Source organism: Rissa tridactyla, chromosome 4, assembly GCF_028500815.1.
Source record: "Rissa tridactyla isolate bRisTri1 chromosome 4, bRisTri1.patW.cur.20221130, whole genome shotgun sequence".
Lineage (NCBI taxonomy): Eukaryota > Metazoa > Chordata > Aves > Charadriiformes > Laridae > Rissa > Rissa tridactyla.
This window is the reverse complement of record NC_071469.1, coordinates 82,347,342-82,366,585: the sequence shown is the minus strand read 5'-3', so window position 1 is coordinate 82,366,585 and position 19,244 is coordinate 82,347,342.

Genomic DNA, 19,244 nt, shown 5'->3' with positions numbered 1-19,244 from the left:
TGATGTATAGCTCTCAAGAAATGAAATTTCATGCAATGAATTTGCTCTATTCCAGCATGTGTTCTTCCTTTTTCTCCCTCTTTTCTACTTTGGGAGTAATTTTGTACATTCTTGATTTCTAGCATAATTTCACATGGTAACTATTCATAATTTTGTACCCTGAAATTTATCAGTGTTTTTCTGGTATTTAAAGAAATATCCATATTTTAAGCTCATAACTTCATGTTTCCTACTTTCTAACCAAGGAGTCATTACCGCTGGATAAGATGTGATATACCATTCAGATTGTGGTTCAGTATGTTTACTTTGGTGTGGATTTTCTCTAAATATTAGATGTATCTGTTGCAACACACTTGTTGTAAATGTTGTAGTCTTCTATGGGTAATTATGTATAAATGTGCTAGAACTGTGCTTTATGGTCTAATTCAAGGTTAACGCAATATCCTGTAAGCCAGAAGGACGTTGAACACTTTGCCAGAATAGTAAATATTACTCTTATCCTTTTTTTCTTTCTTTTTTTCCCCCCTTCATCTTAAAAGAATTTTAAAAAGAAATATATTTTCAAACTAAAATAAACCTTCTCTAATGAGACTATATATTATTTACAGAAAAATGCCACTAAACTCAATTAGTACTGGTCTCACCACTGGGTAGAACTGAAGTTGTTGAATTTTTTTTTTAATGCAGTTCATTGAAGTCATTTACTGAATCTGGGGCAATATTCTATTTTTAATCAAGTTTAAAAGTATAATGTATGAGAAAACAGCAACACACTGTATAGATTTTTGCAGATGCACTGCTGTAAAAAATACACAGACAAATGCATAAAGTTTATGCCCATCTTCCTCCTCCTACTAAGAAAAATTGTTTGTGTGTTATTTTAAACAGGTAATTCCTTATTGCTACCCCTCTGCATTATTTATTGGTAGCTTATTAGAGTTATTTTAAAAGTTATTATTGCAGTCCTTTTCATTTAATACTTTACTATATAACACTATTATTTAAAACTAGCATGCTGGACAACAGCAGCCATCCAAAATGTAGTCTGTCACTCAGAAACAGAAATAATATAATAATGGAAAGCAGAGCTATTGTATTAAAGTAATAACTAGCTATACTTCATATATTAAACAAAACCTTAGAATACGGTACTTTTAAATGCTTTCTTATTGAGCGTTCCAATCGTTGTGAATTTTAAAGCTGAATATATATGTTTTTAAAATGAAAGAATCTGATTTTTTTTTTCCCTTGGGACATGATGTTGAAGTAATGGGAAAAAACAGGGTGCAAGATTTAACAAATATATTCATCTCTGCTTCTGAATTTCTCTCGGGCCTTTTAATATATAAATAGTTTTGAAGATCTAAAGTAACTACATTTATCCTGATTTTTATGGGCCTGATACCAGCAAATGTTGAATATGGCACTATTCTATTTGATTATAATATAACATTTCTATTAAAATGATTTTTAAAAACCTTCCCAAAATTCCAATAACACTATTTTGAGGAATATAACATGGTAGTGGAGATTAGCTAGCCCTAGAATACCTTGGCAAAAGTGTTCAAGTAGCAAGAGTTTTTCTAGTCTTATGTCCTATATACATCTGTTAAATTACTCAGAGATCTCATTAAATAAAGCTAATGTACTTGTAAAACAGTAGGGAGAGACAGTATATCATTGTAACTGTTAGAAAGAGCCATTCTGGCAAGGAGGGAGCCAAGAAGGCTAGGTGTATGCTGGTCAGTGTAGATGTTTCTAGGCCATAAATCTTGGCCCTTTCCTGCCTAGTTATTGTGTATTTCTTTAGGTGAGAGATTGATTGTAGCAATGGAAGATGAATTTGCCCATAGACCCTTTCTTTTTTTTTCTTTATACTCCTGATGCCTCGCCAAGGTGATAATGCTTTTTTTCCTGCAATCATTTGTTTCAGATTAAAAGCATGAAACTGCATTGGAGAAACACAAGAGAGCTTCTCTCTGCAGTCAGGCAAAGATGAGGTCATGAAGATGTATAACTGTCCCAGGTGGGAGAAGAGTACAGTTTACCCCCTCAGGATTTGTAACAGGTTAGTCTGAAGGAGAATGAAATAGGGTAAAATTTGAAAAAGAACCTTGGCATTTCTTTATTGTGCATTTTGAGCCCGGTATTTTAATTTTTTGAGTATTGCGGAGTTGTGCAACAGTGCTACCAAAATATTCCTTACCTGCGTATTTACTGCTGAGCAAATCGCGTAAAAAGTGCACCCCTCCGTTCCCTGTCATCATCTCTCCCCTCTCCACGCCACCCCCCTCCCTGCCCCCCCCATTTATGCTACATACTGAACGTGGAGGGGAACACTTTTCATGAATATATGTAGATGCTGAATTTATAAGGATCAATATAGTCACAAATGTTGTACAACATGTCAGGATATCATAAAAAGCAGGCAGTTCTATATAAAATACTAGCTTAATCTTGGAGATTTTAAAGCCTCATTAAAATGTGGATAAAGTCCATATATGGAATGGCAGCATTCAAAAGGTTGAAGTTGTATATCTGTGGTGCAGAAATTTTAACCATTACATCTGAATGTCAGTCGACTCATTTGATCATAGATGATATTAACATGTAAAAAGTTAAGACGATGAGATGCATCGTATATATCATGTAACTCAATAGGATTTGTTGTTTAAGGTTTGGGGAGTGCGATGAATATCCTGGGCCCCTAAATTTGTGAAATCTGAGATTCTAAAATAGGAATGATGATACGAGCATCTCATAGCAATCAAATTTTATATCGCAGGACTTCCAGGCAAACTTTATAACTTCTGCTAAGAAAAGACCTTGCTGCTTAATTGGGCAAAGGGACTGGGTGGGCAGCAGCCTTTCCCTGCGCTGGAGAGGTGAGGAGAGACCGCGGTTGTGGCTGGGCTGGAAACCCAGTTAGAACAGAACGGGCACTTTTAAAAAACAAGAGGACATGTCCGTAGCTGCTGGCAACTTTAACACTGAAAATTGCAAATATTCATGTTCGTGCACGTTTATGTAATACAGCTGCTCTAACTCTGCAGATAGTTTCTTTTTACTAAAAGTTAGCGTTTGCTTCCACTTGCATTGTTGTTTGCCAGATTTGTGATAATCTGATAGTACGTTGCGCACATCTGCTTGGCAAAGTTATCTGGTAGTAACAAATATGAGGATTTAGTGTGTTTTTTTCAGGGAGAAACTTTGAAAGTCAAGCAAATACTTTTGTCTTGACCTTTCTGCAACGCTGCCCCATATTCACTAGTTGTCAGCACATGTTTGTCTGGAGTCATTCGTCACTGCCATCCGTCACTCCTCTGCCATTCCCATCAGTCCCATTATCAGGGATCAGGAGAGAGCTGAGGATGTAGCCCGAAGGATCATTAAACCTCAGCTTCCAGGTACTGCAGGTAGTCCAGGTGGTCTGTTGTTATTTATAATAAAGAAACAACACAGCAGAACTGCCTGGCAGTGGCCCATGAGGCCTAGAGAAAGGACGGGCTGAGGGATGTCATCACTGAAGGACAGCTAAAAGTGGACTTTCTTTCCCCCACACTGTAAGCAGAGAGGATTTATTGAACATCTGTTCAGTACATGGCTGGGAAGATTGATTAATTTAATTGCTCACACTTTGCTTAAGTAACATTTGAATACTTAATGTCAGGTTTGAAGGATATTACAACGTTTACTTGCACACCTTTTTAAAGAGGCAGAGTTTCGTATTGGTTTTTCGTGTCTTTCAAGGAAGTTGCGATGTATGCTGAAATCTAGTTTGCCCAGAGCTCTGGGAAAACTGGAGCAAGTGGGAAAAGCTGCTTCCTCTCAGAAAAGTACCTAGTTATTTTTCATGTTTTGTTAATTGTGGTAAATTATTAATGCACAGAGGTTGGATCATCCTCACTGAACGGTGGTAGTTTTCTTTCTAGTATCCAGGATAGAGACAGTTCAGCATATTATATATTTCTGTACCGTTTATCATAATATCATGGTCATATTGAAGGAGTAGATGAGTCAACGCCACAATAACTTATTGCATGTTCTATTCAGAGAGGGTATTTGGGAGGAAATTCCTGAGATCCTTTTGAAGAACTTCACCTATGTACTAAGGGAGAAACATTAATCAATGGAACATTTAGTGTGGCTTATTTCTATGCATTTAGTAATCATCTGATAATTTTTTAGCTGCATAGCTCTGAAATGTTTATCACCGGTCTGACCAAATATGATGAAATCAAACTGAAAGTATTAATGGGCACTTGGAGTAGCTGGCACGAAAAGCTAAAACTTTACCAAATATACCACAGCTAACCTTGGGACAGCAGGTGTTGATGTTATTGCCCCTATGTCTGGTAACTACTGTGACTACTAACAAATACTTAGCTTTTAAAGAAAAAGGTGAAGCTCCTTGTTTTGCTGCAGTGTAGAACTGTCTTTGCATTCGTCACCCTCAGATGTTAAACTGAGAAAAAGCAGACTGATAGATAGTGGTTTGTGTGCAAAGACTGATTCTCTATGAATTTTTTTTTTCTGTCCTAAAAATGATTTTTTTTTTCCATCCCCTATGCTCTAGTAAAGATGTTCTTTGATCTCTCTGTACAGCAGTTCATTTTAAGTCTGATATACAGTCCGATATTCTATTAGATACAAGATCTTTAAATATTTGTCTTACTTTGTGTGTAATTTGCTTTGGAACTGTTAGTCCAATAAATAGTAAATGATACTGACTTACATAGCCATGTATTTTTATTGTCAAAGATACCGTATATAATGTTCTCACAACAATGCTTAACTCTGAGAGGGTAGGGATTTAACACTGCTACATGACTAATTTACTACCTTCAAACATAAAAAGGAAAGCTTGGAGAGAAAGGCCTCATACGAAGCTGCGTAAAACAGAGCAATAGTATCATGTAGTGGTACTTAATAATGGCACTGGCATTTTGTTAGCATCTCTACAAGAAAAAAATTGTTCTTAGAGAAGGATAATCTACAGTCAAATCTGATTGAAGTCAAAAGAAACATTGGCTGATTTCTTTGAAAGATGCCCGTCTGTCCCTGAATTTGACTGTGCACAATACATCCTGCAAGAACGAGTCAGATTGTCAAGGCCAGAACCAGGTGCCTATGTTACTTGTATCCTTCTACATCAGTCATACTGTAGGGAGCAGACAATTAATTCTGGAGCAAAATTGAAAGTCAGAGGCAGAGTGTGAAAGAACAGAATGACAATAATAAAGTGCCCCTGCCTCACATTAATCTCCCTCACTTCAGGGCTGTCAGAGGCGGCCTGGCGGTGACTAATGCCAAGCTTTGCATACAGTGGTCACAGACATGAGCAGCATGCTCCCTTTACAGCATCCGCGATTCGCTTTGTTGAGTTTTTGACTCCTGTGGAATCACTGAAAAAACATAGCCGCTGGTCATAGGTAGCAGGACGAAGTTCCTTCATCATACACCTATTGATCGATGGGCAGTATTCCCGGGCTTGACTTTAGAAAAGAAAAAAGGAATCCTGACAAATGCAGGGAGATTAAACTAACTTTTTTGAACGTGTGAGCTCAGCAGATAAGGGTTAATAAGTTTAGCTTTGAGGAAGTGCATATCGTGTGCAAGTCCGAGCATCAAGGCAAAATGATCTTGCACCTCTATAGACGCACTAATCCATTAACATTGCAAAAGACTTTGATGCACGTTTGGGAATTGTGTTCCATTGATTTTATTGTCATCTTTTTGCACAAATAGTAAATAGGCTAACATTTAAGGAACAGTGTAATTATTCCCGAAAAGCAAGACATCAATGTAAAGTTTATTGTTGTAGACCAGACATTTTGACAGGAATACTGTAATATCCCAGAGGTGTCACTGGGTTACTGAAAAGGTTAAAAATTGGTGCATTGTGTCGGAGAAGAAAGGCAGTAACAACAAACAGCATTCAAAAAAATCACAGGCACTTCTGCAGGAAAGTGGAAATGTGTCATGTAACAACATACAGCTTCTGTAAGTGGATTGCTGCACCGAGAAAGAAAGTGAAACATATCTAATGAAAATGCTTCCTCCACTATCAGCGCTTCAAGGCGCTCTCTCATTATTTAGATTGCAAAAATAACTTTCCTCTCAGGTTCCTCCTTTTATTGTATGCGAACCCCACACATGCTGATGTGTTGTGGAGTTTGATAAGGCTGTGTCTGAAAATTTCATTTATATCCGCTCTGGTAATCGTGGGAGAAAATTCACACGCAAGACTTTACTTGCTAGACTATGCTGTTTCTTTCTTATTAGCTGTGTGTACGTACACTAAATCAGGAGGACAATAGTATTTTTTATAGAGTGTTATTTGACAAGGAGAAAAGTACTTGCAGTTGACCAGCAGAGAAGCATTCATTAGAATCTGAATGAGAAGAGGGAAGGGATACATGGCAATTTATTGTATGTAACTAAGAACAGCACATTTTATGTGTAAGTATATTGTTGTTTAGCATTCTAGAGTACTAGGAAGGAAGCACATAGGTCGTCTTCTGTACCGAATGTATTATGTTACTGGATCAGGAATTGAAACATATTTACAGTGGCATTTTGAGCCTTGTACACTGTCAAGAACTGTAGGTTTTTTTCTTTTTCTAAGCAAATTTAATTCCATTAACAACTCTCAATTCCTAGTTTTGACTTAAAACATTTCCATAGCATTTCTGATAGTTTTTTTTTTTTTAAGTTGTTCAACTGGATATGTAATTGTCTTTTCTTCAAGAAGATAATAGGAAGTATAAAGAATCTCCATCATGAGCCATCAGTGTGGTTTGAATCTGGGAACCTAAGCCCAGATCTTTAGAGCTTGTTTTGAGCTAAAGGAGGAAGTCTGCTATCTGGCAGCAGTGACTTTTATCCTTTACTTGGATTAGCCATTTCACGTGTTGCAAAACATATTTTACAAGCGTTGTACAAAAGCATAAGATGAAATATGCATGTGTTATGTGCCAGACATTTCCAAGGATATTGATATGAATACATTTAACAATATGTCAGTCACTCACCTTGGGGCTCCATTTTAACTGTCATTCTAAATTCTAGGTTATTTAAACCGAAAACAGTTTATGGTAGTGGTGGCATCTTGGGAGGCTGGTGGAAGGACCAGAGAAAGAAGCCACCTTGATTTCTGCATTACCTGCTAGGTCACTCCCTAGAGGTTGTTATTGAAGTTGCTCCAGGCAGAAAGAAGGAAGGCTTCAGTTTTACACACACAATGCCACTGTTTCTTGCCTAGTGAGTTTAGACCTAACTCTTTCAATCTGTTCATGGATAGTCCTATTCTCTGGTTCCATAACCATCAATGAGAACAAGCAGTGAAATCCCAAGACTGATCTCAACTGCAGACCCAGCAGAGCTGCTACTAATTCATGGTGAATATGGTGTTCCCTACATTATCTAATGCCTTTGGAGTTTTTCAAATGAGGTGGAGACCTGCTTTTCAGAGCTATGTAAAATGTGTACGTTGCATGGTAGTTCTACTAGTTCTGGGAATAGTTACAGTTAAGGAGCTGCCTATGGAAATAGCATTGTTCAAAAGATTTGAATAAATAATTGGTGTGTGAATCCTGCATCCTCAGCTGACCTAGATGTGGTAGATCTAATTATGTCAATGCTGTGTACTTTTAAATGCTTCTTTTTCTTTGTCGCCAATACATTCATTCTATTTCTTTTTAATCAACTGAAAAAATGTGATTTCCCTATCTTTTTCTTCTTTATGTTTTATAAGGATGTAAGGTGTCTGGCTTTCTTGTTCTTCTAACACAAGAAAAAAGCTGCATCTAGAAATTCTGGATGTTGTTTTACAGAAACAACTTCTGTGTAAATGAAAAAACAGCACTTCAGTTGTTCAAAAAAACCAGGATTGCTATACGGAAGAAAACTAATGAATCTTGCTTTCTGCATGCTCGTAGAATACGTGAGTTCTGCTGACCTCAAATTACTCTCAGTTTAGGAGGCTATGAGGGCAGAAAACTGATCCCAGACTTCCCACTGAAGGTGTATCTTCTTGCAGCATACACAGCTATTTTGGCTACCGATGGGGACATACTGCTGATTCCATATCCAGAAAATCTGGAGAGAATTCAGGGCACACAGACTGGTTTCTCTTCAGCCAAGATGAAAAAGCCTGAATTCTATCCTCCAGATTGGAAGATTAAGAGGTGCTTAGCTGCCCAGATTGCATTCCCACTTCTATGCACAAAATTGGGCCTTACTATATTTATGTATCATTTTGAAACAGAGAAATTAATGTGCTTTCTAAAATATTTCCCATTAAGGGTACATATAAAGAGAAGTTTTATAAAATTTTGGAAATTAGCATATTTGCAAATAAGTATAGTTTTGCAGTAGAGCATGTTAATACTCATAAAACAAATTCATGAAAAGTTGTATTCCTTCAGTAAGTATTCTTACTTTACCATATATTACCATGCCACGTCCAACTCATATGGACACTATTTTGGTACGATTCATAAGAATTGTATGGAAATCCCCATTTCCATAATGGGGATTGTTCCCCATATTTGTGACACAGACGATGCCAGTTGCTTATAGTGGTATCTTCTCACGATGTTCACTGTTAATTTATGTTTCTGTATTATTTTATGTCTTGGTTACAGGGAAATGTAGTGAGCCCTGCACATGTAGCTAGCTTTTGAAGGAAAGGAAAAGCTTCCCCTTAGATGTGATTGATATGTTACTATTGCCTATGGTACAGACAAGGGGAGTGTCGCGTGATCTTATTGGAAATGAGAAGTCTTTCTCTTAACTCTGTTCCAACCACTTGTTAGCAGTTTTCTCCTTAAGCCCTTCAGTGTGGTTTACAGGCAGCAGTGACCACCAAATGCATTTGTATTCAACTTTTCTCTGGATAGAAAATAATGAAGAATACAGGAAAAATATCTGAATTACCAAATATTCATTAAATAAGACATTAGGTCTTAGGATAATTCAGGCGGGAAGGGACATCAGGAGGTCACCTAGGCCAATCTCCAGCTCAAGCTGTTACTTCAGTATTTATGACTGGCCTTATTTAAGCACTCCTGAACTCCTCTAAACTGCTGAACCTGGTTCCGACTCTACATTCATTGAAGCTACGGCGGTTTGCCCCGTGAGAGCAGGGTTTAACTTGACGGTAAGCACTTCTAAAATGTCTTTCTCCTATCTGCCTTTGGCAGTTGCATTCAATCTATTCTCCCTGTAACCTTATAAGACTTCTTGGGTATGGATATAGCAAAGACAGACTTGTCTTTTCACTCAGTTTTAAAAGCTTTAATTATATTTGACAACATTTTATACTGAGCTTGGCTTATTCTCTCACAAGGAGAAAGTATGCAAACTTTACATAGAAGTGGGCAGAAAATTCTGGCTACGTTTGTTTGCTATAGCAAAAGCCAACTCACCGAAAGGGAAGCCTTATACTTATTTTGTTGAAACCTGAACAGGAAAAAATTTCTAGTGCCCAGTATGGAATTTTGGATCAAAATGGCGAAGGAAAATGCAGAACCAACTGCAGCTTGAGTCCCAGAGCATTTGTATGGACATTGTTTATTTGGATTTCTCATCTTGTTTTCTTATTCACTCCCACGATATCTCCCTCAGCCCTACAAATTCATCTTTCTCTTGATGAAATATTTTTGAAATTTCAAATGTTTTTTTGCATGGAAAAAACATTTCATATCCATCTCTACCGCATCTAGATATGAAACTTCATCTTATGTGGGCTGAAATCATGCTTCCAGAGAAGCAGCATGTAGCCATGCTTATTTGATGACCCCATAACATCCTTGGAACATAGCAGAGGAGACTGCTTAGAACATCATGTGTCGCTGTTGAGCGAATTTTATAGTTCAAGCCCTGCACTGACACATTTCCATCCATCCCCTGCAATGCATACAGCAGGAGCATTCCGTTTGCCTCTAATGAGGCATCGCGGGGGAGTAAATCTTATGTATAAACAGCTCCCACATCACTTATAGTATTATTGAAGAACATCTTTCCAACAGTATTTGTTTGCAACAAAGATTTTTAGCTATTTGTTTATTATAGTATCTGTGGTCGTTGAACAGAACAGATTAGCCAGTTGCTAAACCTGGCAAGCTCCTTCGCTAAAATTTTCCTCTACTTTGAGAGCTAGTTCCAGGCCACAAATTCTTGTTCTAAGGGTCTTGCCTATACTGTCCAAATATATACGGCTGATATATATATATATATATATAGGTGATATAGCTGATAATTTCATATGTATCTATTCTATTATAGAGGTGATGCAATTTTAGCTAGACTTAACAAAAAGCAAGTTATTCTTTATTTAATTCCAGTTGTAAACAAGTTATAGGAAAATATAAATGGGGGATGAAACAAAGGAACAAAAAATATCACTTTATAAGTGTTCTTTTTAAGTGTAGCCTTCTTTGTACAATAGAGCACTGCAGTGTTTTTTGGAGGGAATAATTTGCTGTGATGTGTATGAAATGGAATTTTGATAGACAGAATAAGCTGCAATCCAGTTCTAAACTATAGATTTTCAAGCAGATTGATGCAACAAATTGTTAGCAAATAGCAGTTTGCAATTTGATGCTAATTAGACATAAGGCAAATATGTGCCATGACAAATTAGCAGCAAACCATACTGAAAAGGATTAGCAAGAGCTGGCACAGAGACTGCTCGATTTTGCATACTTCCTTGTCCTAGTCTAGGAGGTCTGAGCCAGTTTTCCTCCTCTGTAAATAGGAAACCAGAGCAGAGATCACAGGCATGCTAGAATGCCTTTAATTGCATATTTGAAATGTTTTAACTCTCTCTTAATCCCATGGAGGCTTTTCTCCATACCACCAGCTTTATTATCCTGGGAGATGATCAAGTACTTTATCCATTTAATATTATAACTAAATACATTATGAGGTAAGTAACTCACAGGGTTATTTACTTTAGCAAGTCTATTGTACTTCAAGATACAAGAAAAAGCCCCATTCTTATTCAAAACACCTTTGCTTAACTTCCTGCAAATGTGTTTTTCAGCAGATTTAATTATTCATTTCATTAATAAATTAATTTTTGCTAGACGATTATCACATTTCTTTATTGATGTGCACAGTGCCCTTGTAGTAGTTAGTCTAGATCAAACTCATCTCGATATCCAGAAGTGATAATGCAGTTGTGTTTTCAAACCGGAGCGAAGCAGGCAGGTCATTTTTAACCCAATTCTTCAGACGTATGCCTGAATACGAACATAGGTGTAAGTATGACTTCAGGTCTAAAGCAAACTGCTCTTGCATCCTTAAAGGGTAAGATAATTTTGTTAAGATCAAGAATGCTAAACAAAAGTCACAGTGGAATTACCTCACTATTCAATTTAAGCAGCCTACTCTAGGTGTTTGTTTCTCTTTTTAAATTAAGAGTTTCTGGGGTAAGCCATCACTTTCGCTAAGCTTTCAATTCGTATTTGCTGATGTGTACTTTGTCAGTTTGGATATGCAAAATGACTTGTTTGTACTTCAAGGAATCATTGGGTAGATCAGAAGTTCTTAAAACACTGTTTCTCTTTCCAAATCTGAATTTCTAGGGCATACAAAATATTTAACTTATTATCTGATGCAAGATGGTTGGTTGTCTAAAAATATATATATTTTACATTCCCAACATTCCTATGTCCATATATGCATCAAAAAAAATGTTAGAAATAGTTCAAAGGTGCTAAAACATTATGTGGTTAGATGTATATATACATTTCAGTTAGCAAAATAAATGAAGTGGGAAAATAAAAGGATATTATGCACAAAAGATACTTAACTTCTTTCATAAGTCTTAGAGAGAATTCCTCAGACAATTTAAACCATGATCAATAACAAGTTTTGCCACAGTGCTGTCTTCACATATAAACAGTATGATAACACACTATTAAGGATTTACAAAAAGGCGATGAAAGGACTTGCGCTGTTCAAAAAAGAAAAAAAAAAAAGATAAAAAAAGAAAACCCCAAGCTTTTCTCACGATTTCTGCAGGCATTAATATATTATTCACATAAAGGGCACCATCCTGTAGAAGCTTCTGTGTGCAGTGAGGCCTGGAGAAGGTCTTACTAGTATTGCCATGCTGTCTCTCACTGAGAATGTTTGTCTGCTCCCTTTTGCCAATATTTTTGCCCACTTGCCACATCACATCTGAAATTCAGGAAATTATCTTTATGCCAGTGCAAAATCTTAGAAAAGTTAATTGGTTGCCCTCCTGGCACAAAGATGTATTTCCTTTTTGTTGTCTATGAAATCTACTGGTGGTGTGTTCTTGGTAGGCAGTTATTTGTGTATATTGAAAGAGTGTAGCAACCCATCGATTGGCAAATTTAGACTAAAAATAGAACCAGTTGAAAGGGATATTGTTAAGGATCTTAGGATTAAATGCTATGTATAAATGGTTGTAATTTCCTAAGGGAAATTCAATTCTAGTCAAATCTTTGCATATGGTATCTTCCCTCACAAAAGCATTAGAAATTTTCTGCCCGTAACGTAGCTCCAAAACACCCTCACTGCTCAGTTCTATGACAGCTTCTCTGACAGTGCCTAAGCAGATTTTACATATTCATGTAGATACACTGTCAACCCAGATATTGCCTCTGTGAGCTTTGCTTATCCTTGCTGCAGTGGTGGTGCTGGCAAATCTTTACGTTAGAGTACAGATGTTTAAACGCACCCCTTCTGTTCTGATAGAATTGCTCGGTATAGACATTCTCGCCCTTCGGATGAGCTTCATTATGACCATTAGGGTGACTCCGGTGTATCTGGGTCATTCAGTACCTACTGACTGGAAAACTGATTTGGAACATGTTGAGAATCTCCGCTGAGCCGGTGACCACTTCATTACCACATTTCAGTTGTAGGCCTTTTTCACCCTCTGTAGCTAAGGGGTTGCCTTTTTGGGGACTGGGCTCGGATTTTTGCTCTCTCCTGGTTTGTTGGAATACAAAGGGGTTGTGAATTTTTTAAATGTAAAATTGCTTCTAAGTAAGAAATAAATTTTTAGGGGGAGGAAAATAAATATTTGATGAAAATGAAATCTACGTAAATGATGGAAAAACACAAAAAAACACCATAAAATGGAAAACTCTTCTTTTGTGGTCTTGTACGGATTATTTTACTTGTTTTGGGAAAAGACAGTAGGTGTTAGAGCAAATTCATCCTGATAAAGCATACATATTTTTTTGACAAATGTATTATCTCTATTTAGATCATGGGATTAACAAGATACATCATCCCCAGAAAAACGTGTGCGCTCTCGGAGAGCCTCATTGACATCCCTGCAGAGAGGTAAGTACAAAAGGCCGAATTTTCAAAACTGTTTTCTGAGATTGTGCAGGCAAATTTTGTATATTTGAAACACATAAGTTGGCATCTGCATAACTTGTTGGAATTGACTGTACCTAAGTTATTTGCACACTCGTGTACAGATGTGAAAGAGAAATGCAGATGTGCTACAAATTCAACTTCCAATGTCCTATTCGTTTCTGTTGCATCATTTCATGTAGGGATGAGAATGCTGATGTGTTCCCTACTGTGTGCCCTGGTAAAGAATAACTTTGACAGTTTTACTTTCAAATCATTCAAGTTTTCCGTATCAATATTATTAGTGTTTGTAATACAGACACTATGATATAGTCTGACACTTTTCCCAGACGTTGAAATATTTAAGGTTGTCTGGAGACTCTGGAATGCCCATATAACCTGAAACATTTATTGTCTTTATCTGCATATCTAAAATTCATCAATGAATAAAAACAGAGAGGGGAGTCTTTAAAAAAATAAACCAAAATATTATCCTGCGGTAATTTATACTTGCTTTCTTTTATCTATTTAAGATGCTTGAATTCACTTTGTTAGAAAATTTCCCTTGACAAGTACACCTATTTATTATTACTAAGCATCCCTTTTAGGAATGTCTGAAATGACACATGTATTGTTTTAAATAAGATCATAGAGTTAATTTTTAACTGCACAAGCAATACACTAACAATAGAGCGAACACAACATAATTAATAGTTTTATGCCATTCGTCAGGATCATTTTATTTGCTGCCAGCATATCCCAAATGCAAAAATGTTTTGACTTCAATTAAAAATTTTAAACAAAATTAAACTTGCTGTCATTGAAAGCATAGAACATATATACTACTAGGTACTGCATGAATTCCTGAATATTTACATGTCTATAAGCATGGATGTACTAATGGCAGAGTAGGGGGATGTCCGAACTTTGCCACATGAGAAAAGGATAGTGTAACAGCTGGTCCTGCATCCACCCATTTATAGTGAGGCAGCATCCCTCTGTCCCCAGATACATATTTCATTCTCCCTTGAAAAAGGGATTTTATGAAATAGCACCACAAATATATTTTCCATTTTACAGAGAAATTATGATACCACAGCCATTGATATCCCAGCGTAAAAGTTTCATGAAGAAACATTTTTTTTTATTCTTTGTGGGGTTTTTTATTATTTTTTAATTAGTTTTTATTTTTTAGAAAATAATTGCATCATGTTTCATGGTATCTATATTATTCCTGTCTCACCAGACAGGACCTTGTTGTTGGCAGAGACCATACTCTCTTACTGTCACAGCGAAGGATATTTTAAATACCAGAGACATGCTTCATCCCGAATTTGTAGCTGGTCAGAGTTTGAGTTTGGCTACTTAGTGCCACCTTAGCAATTTGAAACTAAAAGCATAACCTAGAGGAAAAATGTAGTATGTGTTGCCTTAAGCTCCTATTTAGTAAGACACTTAAGTGCTTATTTAACTTTAAACACGCCTGAACTATATTAATTCCTTATTAATTGCTGATTTGTTATTTTAGTGGATCTATTAACTTGAAGACTGAAGAAATGGAGAGCCCCCATAGGATGATAGGACTAAGTAAAATCCATACTGAATAACTCAAGTAGTTCACCTAAGGGCTCACAGCTCCCTGTTTACTTAGGCACGCACTAACATGCATATTTCCCATGTAGTGTACTGCAGTGTATGTTAAAAAATCAGATTATTTGCAAGCAAGTTGGTACCTTTGATACGATACAGTGCAGATCCGTGCAAAAACCCCTAACATCCTGAAAACTGCATGCTCTGCATAAGGTACACGCTAACGGGGCTGCAGCAGTATAGTCCTGCACCGTGCTCCATCAAGAGATGCTGTGGATAATGTTACCAAGCTTTGTAATATTAGTAAGACTTTGGAATACAAATTATGTTCAGCTCCTTTACCTACATTGCTTAATTCTGAAATTGATGGTTAGATAAGCAGCAGATGGTAGAGACTTTTGCAAATCCATAGTATTTTCAAATTAACTTAAATACACTGTATGTGACTGTGCGGTAAAACAGAATTGTAACTTGTAGATATGCAATGAGGACTGTAACCCCTAGTTTTGTAGCTCTTAATTTTGCTTTTGTTCTCTGTTCCATTTCTGAAACAGAGACTCTTCACCAGTTTGTGAATTTAGGTTCAGCAGAAACAGGAAAAGAGATTGTCTGGACTTAAAACACTAGCAACAATAATAAAAATTTAAAAATACTTGTAAGAGAGCACATATAGTAGAAATAGGGAAATCATCATAAACAATACCTCTCAGGCTACTAGAAATATTTATGTTTAGCAAGGAATGGGCAGCTAAAGGAATATCGGCTTAATGAAATGCATTTGGAACCTTGGAAAAATAACAGAGAACGGAGAACTGGCCAGCATTGGGCGTAGGTAAAAGTTAACAGGGGGCTCCCAGAGACTCAGGATTAACAATGGTCTATTCAGTATATTTATTTGGATTTATTTGCAATGTAAAGGGTAAAGTAAAGGCATGTAAGGCACACAAAGTAAAAGGAACAAAAATATAGATGACAACAATTTTTGCTTAGTCAAGTCCATAGAAACCTCTGAGGAATTCTGGAGATCTAACTGATTTAGGCAATTAGGGAGCAGAAATTCAAATATACTCAGTTTTGAGAAATTTCCTGCAATGTAAATTGTATAGAATTATTTGCATTATTGATTGTAAATTAGCTATAACTACTTGATAGAAAGAACTTCTGTGAAATTCAGATCCTACTGAAGTCTCTGGGAGTTTTGCCATTTCTTTCATTGGGGACAGGATTTCCCCATGATCATCATTAGTGTAGACAGCTCAATAAAAAAGGCTGCTCACTTCACAGCGGTGGTCTTAGCAGCAAACAAAATGGTTGGATGAGTAAAGAATGGATTGGAAAATAATACTGCAAATATTATGATACCTATCAGTGATATCCTCTTGCCTTGAATACACTGTTGAAGTCATACCTTTCTGCTTGAAAATATATACATCGTAAACAGAAAGGATAGAGGAATAGTCATAAAAAGCATCCAGAAGCATAGAGAAATTTACATACAAAGAAAGAACAAAAATAGAAGAGCTTAGTTTAAGTGAATGAGAAGATGAGTGAGATTATATAGAAAATGAGTCATTTACACAAGGTAAATCTGATTTCGTTCTCGGCTTTGTCCCATAGTGCAAACAAAGAGGGGCACCAACAATTGAAAATTGATAAGGAGGAGGTATTGATGTTTTGCACAATGGGACTTACAGATGAAGAAAATCTTTGGATTGAAAAGTGTGGCAGGATTAAAAAACAGAATAAAACTAGACATCCGTGTTTGTAAGGCAATTCTCACAGGTGCAAAGAAATAGAGCAGGAAAACATGAGCTAACATCTAACATTTATCCTATGATAATTTTCTCATTGAGACTTCCTTTGGGATATTGGTGATTTTGGTTTTCTTTTCAACAAAGCCTGGAACCCGTTTGTTACGGACGATAGGATGCTGAACCAGATGATACACTGCTGTGACTTGTATGACTTCTCCTTCCTACCTTTGATGTCTCCTTCTGTCACCATGGGGCTGTAATTTAGTACAGGTTAGGGAGGGATGAGAGGGGCTGAGCACAGCCTCGCGGAGCTGTGTCAGGTAAAGGGATCTTACGATTGCTCAGTAGAAGAAAGCCTCTGCTCTGCAAGAGGGAGGCGCTCCTGAGAGAAGGAGCTCTGCGCAAGTCTCTGGTATGAAGGAGGATTCTCATTCCCCCGTCAGAGGTCAGGGAATCTTCAGCCTATGATGGAAAGCAGGATTTACACTTTTATTTTCATCTTTTGCGTTTAGACAAAAAATAAAGTCCTGAAGCAAAGACTTTTCTAGACATTGATAGTTCCCTGGGCTGGTGAATAACTTCAGTCTCTCAATGTTCTATTTTAGCTTTTCAAGTAAAGCACATTCTTTTTTGGTATTTCAAGCAATGAATTGACTAATGCTTCTGCCACACAATGTAGCAGGAGTTGGTTTATAATATCCAGGTGCTGTCAATGAGCAATTTTTTTTTTTTTGAACAAGAGTTTCTTTCAGGCATTTTTTTTTTTTGATACAGTACGGTTTCTTATAAAAAACAGTAGAAACAGCTTAGAATAGCTAGAAATGCTTAATGATTAGGGTGGTACGCAGCTGAAGCATTACCAGTGAAATAGCTTACTTACTGATTTGTTGCCAGGTAGCGAGCCAATTAGCAGTGCTGGTTATTATTTACATTTCATGCTATATATCACTAAAATTGTGTTGTTGATTTATCATTTATATTGTTGTATTGTCAGCATAATTTATTCAGATCATGCTGAGATACCTGGGAAATTAAGTAATAAAGAGAATGGCATGGAGTATGTCTGCATTCAGAGATATTTACTTTGCTTTTAATGAGAATGCATGTTCTGGTAAAACATAGATGACTTAGCTATTAAATTGATTTTTAAGCAAACCTGTTAAAAGTTTATACCTTGTATTTTCTATAATTAAAATGGCTTGATTTTTGATTCTAATCTGATTTTTACCGTTATATAAGTCACTTTTTACAGATTAGCTTAAATAGCATACCAACTAATTGTGACAACTTAGTTGATCAGTGAGTTGCAGAAATCCATGCTAGTTGATATTGAGGTATCCGGTGTTCTTTATGTATTTGATGCTACTCTAATTTTTTTGGCAATTATGAACTTATTGGAAACCGTTCCTAATTGCTTGCATTTTTACCAAAAAATTGAAAAATTTAAAGCAAGTTTATATTTAACAAGATGTAAATATTTTTTATATATTCAGCTGACCAACTAAGGTGCCATATTGGCTTTTGAATGTTTTTTGTACTTGTTTTTCCTTAGAAGGGAATAGAATGTTTCTGGGGGCTTTGTATAGCTTTGTATTATAATCTCTTCCTTTTAATCATGCCGTCTAGTCCTTTTAAAACCCTTTGATTGTCTAATAGGCTTAGGTTAGTTCGATAGGCTGGCTCTTGTCAAGGATGGTTCTCTTGAAAAAGTTCTGTACAGAAAAATGTCCTGGTAGTTGCAGTGGATGTGCTTTTCCATTACGACAATGTTGTTTCTTCAAAAATTTGTGAAAATTAACTTTCCCATGAGGCAACAATTCAAAGCAAAGTGGAAGAGGATATTATTTTCCTTAAGCTATAAAAAACCCCTTAACTTTTTCAGTTACCTTTGCCTTTAGTTTCAATTTATTTTTAAGGACAGCTCTAACACGTGTGTAGAACCACAGAAAACACACTTTTTTCTAGTCTATCTCAATACAGGAATCTTCTTAAAGTCACCTTTGATTAAACAGCTTTATCGACTCCAGCACTTTAATTTTCTGCCAATCCTGTGGCATGCTTTTCAGTTTTCACGAGGCTGCTTCTTCCCAGTGACCCCGCTGGGTATGTTCAGACCTGAGAAATGAATGAGCCCAAGGAGCAAAAACACCAGTAACCTTTGAGTGACTGTCTTATTGTCTCTTTACTAGCTTTTAGTTGATCATTTCTGTATATATTTGTCATGCTGAAATTTTTATATGCCTTTAGAAAATCAAGGGGGAAAACTGAAAGGAGAGAGTCCTGAAAGTGATTCTTTTTAATTATAGAATCCCTGATAATTCTCTGTATGAATTTTGATACAAGGTTGTGTGATGAGGGTGTATGAGTCAGTGTTTTGGTAGTAGGAAGAATGAAAAATGTCAAGGAAAAAATGACTGTTGAGCTACAAACCTCGCTGTAATGGGGCTCAAACTTATTTGGATTAATCCTGTGTCTTTACAGTAAAGAAGTCTGAAGGAAAACTTATGTGATACCTGTCTTATCTCATTGCTTGTAGAAGGAAATGCGTATTGT